The sequence below is a fragment of the Rissa tridactyla genome, chromosome Z (genome assembly GCF_028500815.1).
Source record: "Rissa tridactyla isolate bRisTri1 chromosome Z, bRisTri1.patW.cur.20221130, whole genome shotgun sequence".
NCBI lineage: Eukaryota > Metazoa > Chordata > Aves > Charadriiformes > Laridae > Rissa > Rissa tridactyla.
This window is the reverse complement of record NC_071497.1, coordinates 52,276,172-52,289,776: the sequence shown is the minus strand read 5'-3', so window position 1 is coordinate 52,289,776 and position 13,605 is coordinate 52,276,172. Positions and strand designations below refer to the sequence as shown.

At 41.5% G+C, this 13,605-nt stretch overlaps 1 protein-coding gene across 7 annotated transcripts in view; it reads right to left on the bottom strand.

Annotated features, from left to right (window-relative positions):
- The window catches only part of FREM1 (FRAS1 related extracellular matrix 1), a 78,243-nt gene extending 76,635 nt beyond the window's left edge, over positions 1–1,608 (bottom strand). For all 7 annotated transcript variants that reach the window (XR_008463898.1, XR_008463899.1, XM_054186531.1 and 4 more), the window contains exon 1: positions 1,341–1,608. The gene's annotated coding sequence lies outside the window, so the exon portion shown is untranslated. The remainder of the gene's footprint in view (positions 1–1,340) is intronic.
- Positions 1,609–13,605: the final 11,997 nt, after the last annotated feature.

The window sequence follows — 13,605 nt, the reverse complement described above, 5'->3', positions numbered from 1 at the left end:
TATCAAGACCATGTGCACTGTAACCAATATTACCATAGACTAATATTATCAAGACCACTTCAAGGACTGCAGAAAATGAATGTAATGAATGAACAGGCATGAGGTGCTTCCATTTAAAAATCAAGGCATTGTCCAGCAACTTGTCCTATGCTGGAAAAAATGCTCAAAATCTAAAGGTGCCCAGATCCAAACCAACCCATTCCCTAGGTCAAAACGATCTGCATGGAGTCGTGTTGCATGCAAAACAAAGCCTATAGAAGAATCATGAAGAAAATGCTGGCAGGCCCACAGCAGTAACACTGGAGTAAGAGAAGAGATGGGACAGCATCAATGAGTACGTGCTCATTTACTGTGAAAGCAACTGGTGATTTACAGCGCCAATGCCTCCCACAGACACCTTGGACACATGTCAACGGCGGAGATGCATTCTGCCTAGGGTAATATGCAGTCCTGAGTTAGCTGGGATGATGAACTAGTAGAATTCTCTAACTAGCAAAAACGTAACTTGCAGAATCCCCTTTTTAATAAGTGTTTCAAAAAACTGTGTATAATTATCTAAAGGATTTGTCGAAGTGCCTCAGCACAACACAGCGACAGCAACTGATCTCTCAGAGGTGATGTTTTAGAGTTTGGTTCTAGGTAAATGTACAGAAAGCGGTTAGAAATGTAAAAGCTGTGCAAGCATGTATGTGTGTGTTCAGTAACACACATAAACATTTACGCATACATTAGACCAAAAAACTTCTGTCTCATTCAGACGAATGAAGCCAGCTGCCTGAATGTACATGAAAATGTGAAACCCCTCAAAGATCCCTGCTGCAAAACAAAAGTCTGCAATTTTAAAACATGCATTTAAATACCAAATTCTCCCAGCTAAACAAAATATATCCTTTAGGAAGACTTAATAATATTTGAAGTTTTCATGATGTTTTCCGGAGTTTTTAATCACATTTCTATCTCCCACTGTCTTACTAAAAAGACAATTTTAAAAAAAGAAATCTTGCTTATTGCTTCTGAGATTTTTATAAAAGATAAACCCACAAAGTTTTGCTAGAGCTGATGGAAGAAAGCCAGCATAGCTGAGAAATCTCTGTAACCTTGAACATTAAGATAAACTAAGTTGCTTGGAATCCTTAACTTGCAAGTTAAGTTTTACTAAACTACTGGCAAGAAGCAGTGCCTCTTTTCCTCCAAAGTTAGAACTGAGCTTTCATCCATGCCGAGTACAAAAATCACTGTCTGACTGCTTTGCTGCAACACTCATTAAGCTGTTAAACACTCTTACAACCCCAAACACAACGGCATTCAGTGCATGGAAAGAATGTGAAGCAGATACTTACAGGTAGCAGTGTTTCTCCAGGAGGCTGAACGCGAGATCATAAAAGGAATAATGAATGTCACTGACCCAGTAATCTCTGGTTTAAAAGGCTGGCAGAGAAAGAAATCCAATGAGTGGGCGACAGGGAGAAAGACAGAGGGGGCGGGGGTGGGGGTGTGGAGAGAGAGAGAGAAATGAAATTCCAGTCTTTCTGGTCAGCTTGGCTGTGGTTTTCTCCGTACTAAAAATCCACAATTAACAGCCTTTGCTTGCAAGACTGCTCCTTGCTGCAGAGTCCCCGAGTACAAACACTTTCAGGCTCCCTATGATAAGGGCATTCTGAGATGCCTTGGCGTGTTTACGCTCAGCAATGCTTCTCTGGCAGCCAGCCACAGATCTTCACTCCCCCTTCTGCTACTTAAGTCTGTTGGGACTAAAAACTGAGCTCCTGTTAATAAGGCTTGCTCATTTTGTTTTCTCCCCACTTCTGCTAGTTTATTTCCTTCAACACACACACACACGCTCGTTTATGTATTAAAGATTCACAGACAAAGAGGTGACCTAAAATCTTTTCAGATCAATCAGTTTGCCCCCACAAGAAGGGAAAAAGAGTCTTTCTTGAAATACAGACGTGACTGATTTTCTCCATAAGATAATAGTGAAGCAGGCTTGATCCTATTATAAGGTGTCTGATGAAATTAAAATCAAGCGAATTATCAGTTTAATAGTAATGCATATTGCCTGCTCATAAATGTAATACTTTCTACAAGCTGAAATGTACAGTTGACTGCTGTTCAAAAACTTGTTGCATGTTAGAGTATTAAGTATTCAAAGTAACATATATTCATTTTACTGACTAATTGCAGTTACAACAAAGGAAAAACTGGGAGTATTAAATTTATTTATTTATTTATTTATTTCCATTCAGGACAGCAGGAAAAAGGAAGGGCACAGGCCAAATCACACCAATTATTTAGCACCTCGTAGAATTCAAGCTATCTCTCCACCCTGCTGTCACAAAATTCACATGAGATTTGCAGATTTGCCTGCCTGGTGCGAGTCCACGTAAAATTTGCCACCACACAGTGGCTCGTTGGTGCATCCTGAAGAGTAAAATTGACAGCCCTCATTTTCAGAGCACAGAGGCTATATTGCAGAGCCCCAATGCAGGGACAGAATTACCAGGGACAGCCCACCCTACGCCCGTCTCAGCACAGGGACCACCAAAACCATTTCGAAGCGTAGAGGACAAACGTCCTTTCAGCCCAGCCCATTTGCTGCAAGTGGAAGAGGGACAGCACGGGAAGAGCTACTGACTCTCAGGTTCGTGGTGTAAGCAGGGGCCAAATCCAGCACGGCTGTAATTCTGTGGCATGTTACCTCGCCTTGCCCCTTTTTGAGCAAGCAAGCTGACTTTGACCCTCATATGGAAACAAACCACACCACAAAAATGCAAAAACAAAGTCAATAGTATGAAAGAAAAGAACCAGCAGATGTTCCTGTGGCATGACTGAAAGGCAGATGAAGAAAACAGATGACTGTTAAAAATTAAAATTAACTCAAAGCCACACCACGTGTAATATGATACAATCTGGGTTATATTTGCTTATGAAAAAAACACTAGGCAGAAAAATGTAATTCCTTGGGTACAAAACTAGTATCAGAGTGGCATACTTTCCTGAGTTTCAGACCTGCAGTTGGCCTCAGATTTTACCAAGTTTCAGAAAAACTTGGAATGAGTATTTATATCCTCTGGGTCATGTAGATGGCTCTGGGTCAGCTTGTGTGTTAGTGTTTGTGCTTGCTTCTGATTCACCATGATGAATGACCTGTTTGTACCATACAGTGGTCTGGTTAGGATCATCAGCATAACTGTACTAACAGGCTGATTAAAAAAGTGGCAGCTAATTTTAAAGCATAATGTCTCTGAACCATTAATCCATAACAGAATTGCAGAAGCTCCTTTCAAACCAGTTTGATTATTCCAGCAATGAACTTGGTATCTCATTTCTTATTGTACTCCTTAACTACAATTAATTTTTGCAATCCATCTATCAAGGTTATGTTATCTAAAGGACAGACTAAAATTACCAAAGCTTTTCTTCAGGAATTCCAGAGCACCAAAGAGAAGACATGCCTTTTGTACACATATTCACTCTTTATTTCAACGTTTGTCCACACAGGAAAGAAAATAGTTCAGTTTCCTGTGAATGAAACTTTAGCATGGTATATATTCCTTCTTAATTATTAGCTAAAATCGTGAAGCCCAGACAGTTGATATGAAGGTTTTATGAAAGCTTTCTTTAATAAGGTATACTCATAATCAGTCCCTTCTCCCCATCTCACACACGCAACCCTCCCCCCATCTCTTCTCTTTCATTTCGACTCACATTGATAAGCAATGGCCTAAAACACACATTGTCTGTCATCCGCACGTTCAATCAACACTTCTGTAAGGAGGATGCGGTTCTCAGAGTAACAAAAGACTCATGCTCATTCTGAACCTGAAGGCAGTACACAGGACGATCTGCTGAGCTGTGGGGGGAAAAAAGATACATTTCCCAGGTATTTTCTACATGGCAGAAATTTTATTCTGAGAGCAAGAGTAACAGGCTGCAGCAGTCTACTCTTCAGTCTCTAATGCAGGCTGAGGAGACGGGGTGAAAGATGATGTTTGAAAGGAGAAGTATTAAATCTACAACCTTCTCCTTCCCCAGCCTGTATATGCTCTGTCTATAAAGATTCACTGTCCTCCTGGCTACCATGAATATGGGAAAGCCCTTGAGGGCACTAAGTTATGTTCTTTCTAAAGATAAAAATGCAAGATCAGCAACGCAAGGTCAGATGTTCAACAGCAGAATATGGGTAGATGTGTTTACAGAGAGCTTCTCCCGCAAGGGGCTGTCAATCTGCAAGGCTTGCATGGAGACTCACCTAGTGGTTCCCACGATCAAGTTCATAAGAACATGATAATCATGTTCATGCCATCAAAAAAACAGCAGACTTCCTATGGAAGAAAGAGAACCTGGGACTACTGCATGCTTGTGGCTGGAGTCACTGTCTGGGGCTTCTTTGCCGTCCTGTGCACCGCCACCACAACTAGGAGGGTAATGCTGCTTCTCCAGCCTGTCTTCGTCCACAATAACCCAGAGTTTACAAGCAAGAAGTCGATATTGAAATTCACAACAAAACGGTGTGTTGGTTATTTCCCCTCCTCATCCAAAAGTGTTTTGTGGAGCAAGTACTACGCAAGATATTCCGGTGAATTCTGTCACAGGAGACTGGGTGTCTGTTGGTTTTCAGGTACAGCCAAGCAAGGAGCATGCTCCGTCTTCACAGTACAAAACAATTACTGTATATAACAGAACAGAGGAGGTGGTCCTTGCTGCAGGGAGTACATTCTTTTACTCTTCCAATTCTGAGGCACTGAAAAGCCACATCCAAAGACAAGACACAAGACACTGAGCAGCAGTGATGCTCTGGAAAGGTTGCTGCAGTAGCAAAATGAATGGAGAGAGATGCCTACACAGAGACGGTAGAGTCTGCAGACTCCTTGTAACACAAGTGCTACATATAGTCATAGTTTGGAACAAAGTCCTGGGGAGTTTTGGTGACTTTCACAAAGAACCCAATGGTTTGTGGCCTGGCAGGCAGGAGATCTGGGTGCTGATGACACCTACCCCCTTGGACATGTGATGAATCCGCCCTTCAGATTTGGTAGTACAGCTGCACGAGTGAACAGCATTGGTTTTGGCTGTATTCCACAAAACTGTTCCTGTCCTTGGGAAAGAAGACGAGTGGAAATTACATTTTATAAGTGCTACTGAGTTTTATGTGGCATAGGTTTAACTCTCCTGCAATCAACAATAGGAATGTCAAGTGACACTCCAAACAGTGTGGCAAAGGTCTCTATGCTAATGAGCCCAAAATGATAAGGCATCATGCTGTTGACATTTCTTCCCTGATAAGTATCAGAAAACATTATTTTCAAAGGACCATTGTCATAGAAACTTGCCAGCATCTTAAAGAGTCTCTCAGAGGCCTAACCTTTAGGGAGGTATTTTCAGCTCCAGTGACAAACTGTTGACTTCTTAATTTATGAACCATGACATTGCTGTGTTGCCTGAAAAAAAGAAGCTGTGACCTAAAGGGAGTTTTAACCAGCACACACTTCCACTAAAGGCAAGCTGTTAATCTTCAGGGAACGAAGGACATTACCCAGATCCAATCCACTGACAACGGCCACTTACTGAATACGATGAAACCTGTATTTACCCTGCTGCAAAGTCTCAAACCAGCAGAAAAATTACTGTTGTTTACTTCAGATTACATTTAGAGGTTTAGTTTGGGTTAAGTAGCAGGGAGGATCTCCCTGCAAGCACAGCTGCCCTTCAATTTATGTCTAACAGGCAGTGAACATGTCGGAGCCATGCCAGCACGTCAAAATGCACACCAGATTGGGCATAACATGTAAAGCTAGAAACTCTGGATACTGGTTTCAACTCAAAAGCTTTAGTCCATCTTCCTGGAAAGCATTTTTTGTCTCTGTTTTCCTATCAAATGAAAACTCCACTCACCTCAGTCACGTTAAATGACGTGATCCATTGATGCCCGAGTCATATCAAAGCATTTGAAGGCATGATTGCTCTTAAGGAATCAAGGTGGGTGCTTGTAAAACACGGATTCTCAACTGGGACATATTGTGGAGAATAACAATGTGGTTTATTTCACATATCATGGAAAATGGTTTATTTATGTTTACTAAAATTGCTCTCTAAAATAGTGTAGTCTTTTGGCGAAAAACATAGGAGAGAAAGAGAGCCACGATGCTATTTTTGCACGTTACAACAAATAAAAGGTGGGATTTTTTTCATAAAGCTGGAAATCTAGATGAATCATTCTTTGGGCATGAAAATACCTGCAAAGCCTTCCTGTCCCAAACTGTCTACATCTGTGTCCTTAACAGCTGAGATTATTAAAGGAGGCCTGGTACAGCACGTAACTCATCTTTACAGTAAGCCCTGGGTGATCAAATGAGGACACATTACTTGCTTTTGTGGAGTTTATTCTAAAATTATATGACATATAACCTTGCACAACTAACATTTTTCCTCATTTGGTGCAGATAGCCTCATTAGGAGCTCTTTCAGTATTTGTTTAAAATATTCACTGCAATAATGTAAATACTCTTCAAGAGTGTTGAGTCTCATAGACAGTCACTGTAACAGTCTGCTATAGGCTATGTCCCCGTTACCAAATTCTCAGCAATGCAGATTTGAAAACGTTGGTGTGTGGTTCCCTTTGCTTCTCCGTGAGAAAAATGGAGCACAGCTCTGTAACGGTGGCCTGCAGGCAAGTGGGCTGGAAATTGTGATCACTTATTTGGTATTGATACAATAGGAAAGCGCATGAGGAATAAAAGTCAAGCGCATGCTGAATGCATAGTCAGTAAGTGACATTGTTTTTTGAAATCTCTATTTTTAGTAATTGCCACTCAATATATGCACTGTTTGTGAAAGAAATATGTCTGAAATTTCAAATAAAAGCAAACAAAGCATTGTGTCACGGATCCATGGATGATAAATAAAGGAAATAACTATTAATTGAGCATCATGTAATGTCAAGCAGTGAGTCTAAAAATGATCCACTTCAGGTTTGGATACAGCTCCAGGGAATAAAGCCATGTATTGCAATGCAACAAGCGTTAGCGTTATAGTCTTTATTAATCTCACACACTTCTAAAGAAAATACTTTAATGCATCAGTGTCTTACTTGGAGCACAGCTGTCAGGAGATCAAACGCACTGTGTCACTGACAGCTGCTTCACTGGAAAATACAAGCAGCTTATGTGTAATAGCAAAACCCTTGACCACAAAGACAAAATATTCAAATTTTTGATTGCAGAAGGCACTAATTGTGAAGTTAAGAATGGTGTTCTGGAAAATTAAACAAATACCTACAACAAAAGCCCTACAACAAGACAGTACAAAAATATTTGCCTTGCATCAAGCAGATCCAAAAATCAGAATGTTATCTGAAATGGAAGTTTGAGACAAAGGTGAGTAGCATTTTCAGTAAAATGAGTAGCTTCATTGAGAAATCTGTACTTGAGGCTATTCTCTCCATTTTTAAACAGTTTGATTTTTCTCAGAATTCTTTGTATCTTGGACTAGATCCTCTCTTGTTGCAGAGGGATAGTGAATGGACATCTTTAAGGACTTCAGCATCTCCGCAGCCCCTGCAGTCCCTGGCCTGTATGCACCCACAGCGCGTCACTGCTTTTAAGGCTTATTCCAATTATACAGCCATAAGGGTCAGCATATATACTGCTGTATCACAAAAACACTTCTTTGTAGCCATGGCTTTCTTTTCGGAAATGTGAGAGGGACTAGGCACAGCTGGCTGCACAGCAACAGAGAATTGCCGTTTCTCCAAGCCCTCTGAGCAGCCTCACTACAGGGTGTAAAGCCACTCTCTACCTAGAGGGACTATGTGACCATTGGGGGCGGCTGTCCCTCATTGGATCAGGACAGTAAAGCTACATAACAATGCAGTAGGAAGAGAAATTCAGGCTACCACTGTTCTTGCAGAGCATCTTCTGCAGAGTTAAAAGGCATGGTTCAGTGTTTAAGCTTCATCACAGAATTTAAGTTCCAGAAATTGTAGTTGAGAATATTTGTACTTGTGCTTCCATCATCTGTAAAGGTATTGATTCTTCCTATTTCCCTTCCAGGCTGCTGCCGTACACTGCTTGTCTAGAGTAAAAAGACAGAGGTTGGGTTTTTCAGATCTTCAGGAGGCATAGCAGGAAATGGTCGGCAGCAGCTAAGATGACCATCAGCATTTCTGGCTTTTGAGGGTGGGGACAGTCTGGTCTGTCACACAGATATCACACATGAGGCTCAGGATGAACCCTTTTCCATCCCTTCCTGAGGCAACCAGTATGCTCACAGAGGGCATAGACAGCTCTTGAGCACCACAAAAGTAATGAATTTGGCACAGTTGGAGACAGGAACTTAATGAAGGCACTGGAGGAGCAGCAGTGTCCCCATAATAGAGTAAATAATTAGATTCCAGCTTGTGAAGGGCTGGCTTATTCTTTAATGTACCTAACAAGGGAGAGAAAAAACATTTTTTTTCACATCAAGAAGTGCAGGAGAGAAAGGGTAAAGACTACATGTTCAAAATGTAGTCAGACACCAGTGGCCAAAAAAAACCCCAAACCTACATGAAGACAGTTGCATGTTGGCAGTCTGCCCACTCCTTGTAACAACTCACAACTAGGCTTTAAAATAGGTGTTCAAAATGTCCCCGTTTTCCCTCCGTTTCTTTAAAGTCTGTTGTTCCTGCTCCAATCATTCCACCAAAATCCCCAGACTGCACGGCCCCGTTAATGTCGATGGGAAACTGTTCTCATAGCTCAATGACTGTCCGATTTACTACAAACTGAAAGGCTTTTAGGAACATTACTGTATTGCCATTAAAATAATATCAGTGCACTTGGAAAACGTTCCTTAGTTGTTTTAATTGAGATCAATCAAAGTGAACTTAATGAGGCCCTGAACATTTTTACCCAGAGTCTTTGAAAACTGAGCCTTTTTGAGGGGGGACAGGGCCTTTATTTTGGCTTCCATGGGTTTAGACCACAGCTGGCACAATGGGATTTTCATCTCAGTTAAAGCTTCTGAAGTTTCACTGGCTTTCCTTTTTTAGCTTACACTGCCACTGACTATGAAAGATCTGCAAAAAAAAGTTTTCCCAACAATATCGTCTATTTTATTTCGTTTTCTGCAGAAAGTTGCAAGTTCTGCAAAGGCAGAATGCTTCCTGGGAGCAGAATCAGGTAGAACTGACATGTAGCAGATACCACTCCTGACTTCAACCTACTGGTTGAATTTTAGTATATTGAAACCATCCCGTGCTTGCCCTTGCATGTGCTACACACAGCATCCAGACTGAAAACCAAGAATGCTAACCTTCATAAAGAATTTGCCTTCCCTCTGGAGTCTACATTTTTACTTACAGCAATGCTTTAATGTGTAACAACATACTCTGAAACCATTGCAATCCCTAACTGTTCAGAAGGTATGCTGAAGTCTTTAAGCACAAGTACAGGATGGTGCTTTAATCTGCTATAATCCTCTAAAAAGATTATTTTCTGAAGAATTTTCATATCTTGGCATTCAGCCAAGGTATTATTAAGATGAGAGTTTAATTAGAGAAAATTGAAGGAGTCCTCTGAGATACAGGAAGAAAAGAAACCCCGCTTGTATGCACCTGGAAAGGGCTTGGGGAAATCTAGGAAGGTGTATTATTTTAATTATAATGGTACCAGATCTGATCCTTGCTTGCAATGAATGGAATTAGCAACTGGAAAAGGGAAGTTCGGACTTCTCCAGAAAATCCCCACTGCACGTGTGCGTACTTGTGTGGTCCTTCTACTCTTAACACCAAAGCCCAGCTGTATCCACTGTTGTGTGGGCAGATGCAGACCTAAGGATGGGAAGTACGCAGGAAGGTAGGAGAGAACGGGCAACCAGGGAGGTTTGAAAGATAAAGCCAAAAAGAAAAGAAGAGGGGTGCAGAACAAAGACTACATTAGAAAAGGAGAGCCTGAAACCCCAGTACCAGGTACAGCCTACAGCTCCATCTCATACAGCCGAGGGCACGCCTTTGTTTTGCTGTTCTTACTGAATAACGTGTTAGTGTTGAGCCATGATCTGTTGAGGCCAAAGAAACACTCCCCCAGCCTGACACAGATGTACAGACAGATAAAACCCCGCAAGAATTTGATAAGAAATTAAGCAAGTACTGCAATTAAGTCAGGTCAGTAGGAGCAAGGAATGATTTTTTTCCTTTTTTTATTTTTAGAGTAGCTCTTAGGATGACAGGAGATAATATAGAGAGAAGGTGAAAGTTCTTAAGCCAGAATTTCTGAATTCCTGACAAAGGGTCCTGAGTAAGTGTTTTGATCTGTGTTAACTTCATGATCTTTCATCTCTAGAAAGGGAAATAGTAAAACACTCATCACAAAACACCTGGACAAGTTACCAAGAGCAGAGACTTTTCTAAAAATTCAACATGTAGTCACATCTGTAGCTGGTAGCATTTTTTTATTATGTTCTCTTTTTTTTTTTTTAATAAAGCCAATTATGTCTTCTCTTCTTCTTTCATTGCTTTTTTCAAGTCTTTGTCTTTCCAAGTCTTTAAATGAGCAGATGTAGCTCCATTTCAGTCTCTCCTGGAAGTGCCTTTTTATTCTCAGTGTCTGTTTCTCACTTGAGCCATTCCTGGACTTTTACTTTGTACAGTGGCTAGATAATATCTTGGTTTCCTAAAACTCTATGCTAAAATTTGGAAGCTCAGATGCTTTGTCCGTAAGTTGGATCAACATCTACTGCTAGTTCTGTTTTCTTTTTTTAGTTCGTCTTTTTCAAAATTTCAACTAGGCCAGGATTCAAAAGTCATTCAGCTTCCTCCCGGCATTGTCCAGAGTGTGAGTCCAGTAAAAAAAAATTAAGGGAAATAAGTCTACTTCATTTAAAGCCTCTTTCCAGCTGAGGTTCTTTACAGAATACCAGTGAATGATACTGTGAGGTGTCTTTTCCCTTGGAAGTTTGTCCAAGCAGAATTTTAAATTAGCCAGACTAGGTCTGAGTAAAAAAGCGCAAAGGAAGCCTCTTGAGGACTGCAGTGTGTTGGCCAGAAACACTGGTGTTTCCAGAGAGAGATGGGTGTTGTGAAAGAACAGAAATATCAACGCGTGACAAAGAAAATTCTATCATTTTGTGACCTTCCCCTCCCAACGGCCAAGGTTAGACTCAAATAGTGAGAGCAACAGATCACAGGAACTGAGACAGCTGTGAAATCTGAAGGCTACCAACAGACATAATGGAATCACAGAACCACAGAATGGTTTGGTTTGGAAGCGACCTTTAAAGATCATCTATCCCAACCCCCCTGGCATGGGGAGGAAGGTCTTTTACTTGATCAGGTTGCTCAGAGTCTCATCCAACTTCATCTTGGTGTGGATTTCACAGGATGGGTTGGGGGCATATCTCAAGTGTCGGTGTTAGACTGAAACATCCATTTTATTCATCCATCCACGCAGGCAGAGAGAAGAGGAAGCATTTCCCCCAGAGTCTGGGCAGAGCAATTAGAGATCTACTCAGCCTCAACAGTAGTACAACGTGCAGGGATGCAGCTATGAAAGTAAAGGATGTATGCACCTAAATTTGAATTTCCCATCTCAGTCCCTCACAGCTTTGAAAATGGCACTTTCCAGAATGAGTTCGGAGTCAAACTGAATGATCTCAAAAAAAAATAACCTACTTAAAAGTCAAGGCTGCTCAGTTATTTGGAGGTATCTGTGTGCACAAAGGAAGCTTTCCCTGTGGGCACCACCATGCTGAGCAAACAGTCCCTGACTGGTGCTGAGTGAGTTCACTTGGCACACGCTGATCTGCAGCCGTGTCAACATGGAGCTTTGCCCTGGGGGATATACCCTGCTTTAAGCAGAAATAAGGAGCTGAGGCGTTGCACTAACACTCACTGAGAGCTGCAGTGGCATTATTTGTCCCCACCTCCCAGCAGCTTGTGACAAGCCTTGTCCAGAGGTCACTGCCTCCGGAGCAGGGTCAACAGAAGAGATGGCCTTGGTGCTCCTCAGCAACTTCAGCACAAGAACCAAGATAGTCACCAGGCTATTTTCAGGATGCAGCCAAAACAGCTATGGGTTTAGAACTGAAAACCAGCATGAACTGAGCTTTTATTAAAAGCAGGCAGCTCTAATCCACAAAAAAACCCCCAGGGCTTTGATCTGACATGATTAAAAACTTAACAAACAAACAAAAAAAAAGTTGCATTGTGAGCATATACAGAGTTTTCCAATGGTTGGTTGGTTCATTCATTTACAGAAAGATTTGCTCTTTAGCCATCCAGAAGAAAGACAGTACCCAGTGAGATGGAAGTTCTGTAAAACTGAACTTTTTTATAGGTTTTGAGAAGAGAGAATCCTTTCGTCTATAGATGTCAGAATTTACAACTCCTCTTCGTAACAGTTTAGCCTGTCATCACCCATAGCGACATCATTGGATATTTAAGGAGACTTCAAAACCTGAAAAGGACATTTTGTTAACTACTATTTTGATTTTAAAAAAAAAATAGTTTTAATACCACAAAGATGTAGGCTGCACTTGAAATTGTTTGGGAAGAGCAGAAATTTAAATGTGCATCATTGGACCACCATGATGAAGTGTACCAAGCTCCTCTTCACTAATGCTGAAAGTTTGAACCAAGACAAGCCAAAAGCCTCACCACTGGAATTTACTGAACTATTCAGTCTTGCAGCCAGTAACTGTATTAAAACCAACCAATGCAGACAACAACAAAAAACCCTATTAAAGGCCTAGCCAAAGACTGTAGTTTGATCCTCTTAAATCACAGACTCAGGTCACGTATGTAATTACATGGAAGGGAATTACACAGGCAGTATTAAGGGCCTCTTACTTGTGGTGACAGATACAATCTTGGCTCATGGTCTTTATAACATACCGAATTTCATTACTTTGATGCTCTTGTCTTCTGCTAATTGCTATTTCACCCTAAGAAAGGTAGAAAGAACGGTTTCTTAAAAACTAATTGAGGTAAATGAGATTGAAAGCACAACCCAAGAGAAGTTTGCCTTTTTTGCCTTTTTTTTAAAAAAACAAACAAACAAACGAACAAATATTTTCTGTATTTCCATGCATGCAACATGAGAGATTTGAGCCTGGCTACTGTGTTGGGGAGAGGGGAGATATGTTTATAAGTGAGGATATTCCCCAGTTGGAGACATTTAAATGGGAACCAAGTTTACAGGGAAAGCCATCCAAACGTTGCTTGAGCATCCTTCTCTTACTGACTGTTTAGACCAAATGCATGCAACTGTAGCATACATCCCCCTAACATAGCCTTCAGAAGGAAGTAGCACTGTTGGAAGACACTTCATGCACTGCCTATGTCCTGGGAAAGGCCAGATAGCAGCTGCTAGCGCAGCACGCAGCTCACGCAAACCAGCATCACGCAGACGTACTCTCCCCACATGTACTGCGTTGTCCCCAGACCATGTTGCCATACAACACCACAGTGGGAGGCTCTGGACCTCCACTTGGATGCACCAGCTTGGGTGCACAAGGAGCTGAAATGCGGTGGTAAATATGAACATGGTGGGAGGTAGGTGGGACCTTGGGGAGCTCAAGGCTGAGGAGCAGGTGCCAGCAGGGATCGCAGCCTTAGCAGACCCAGCC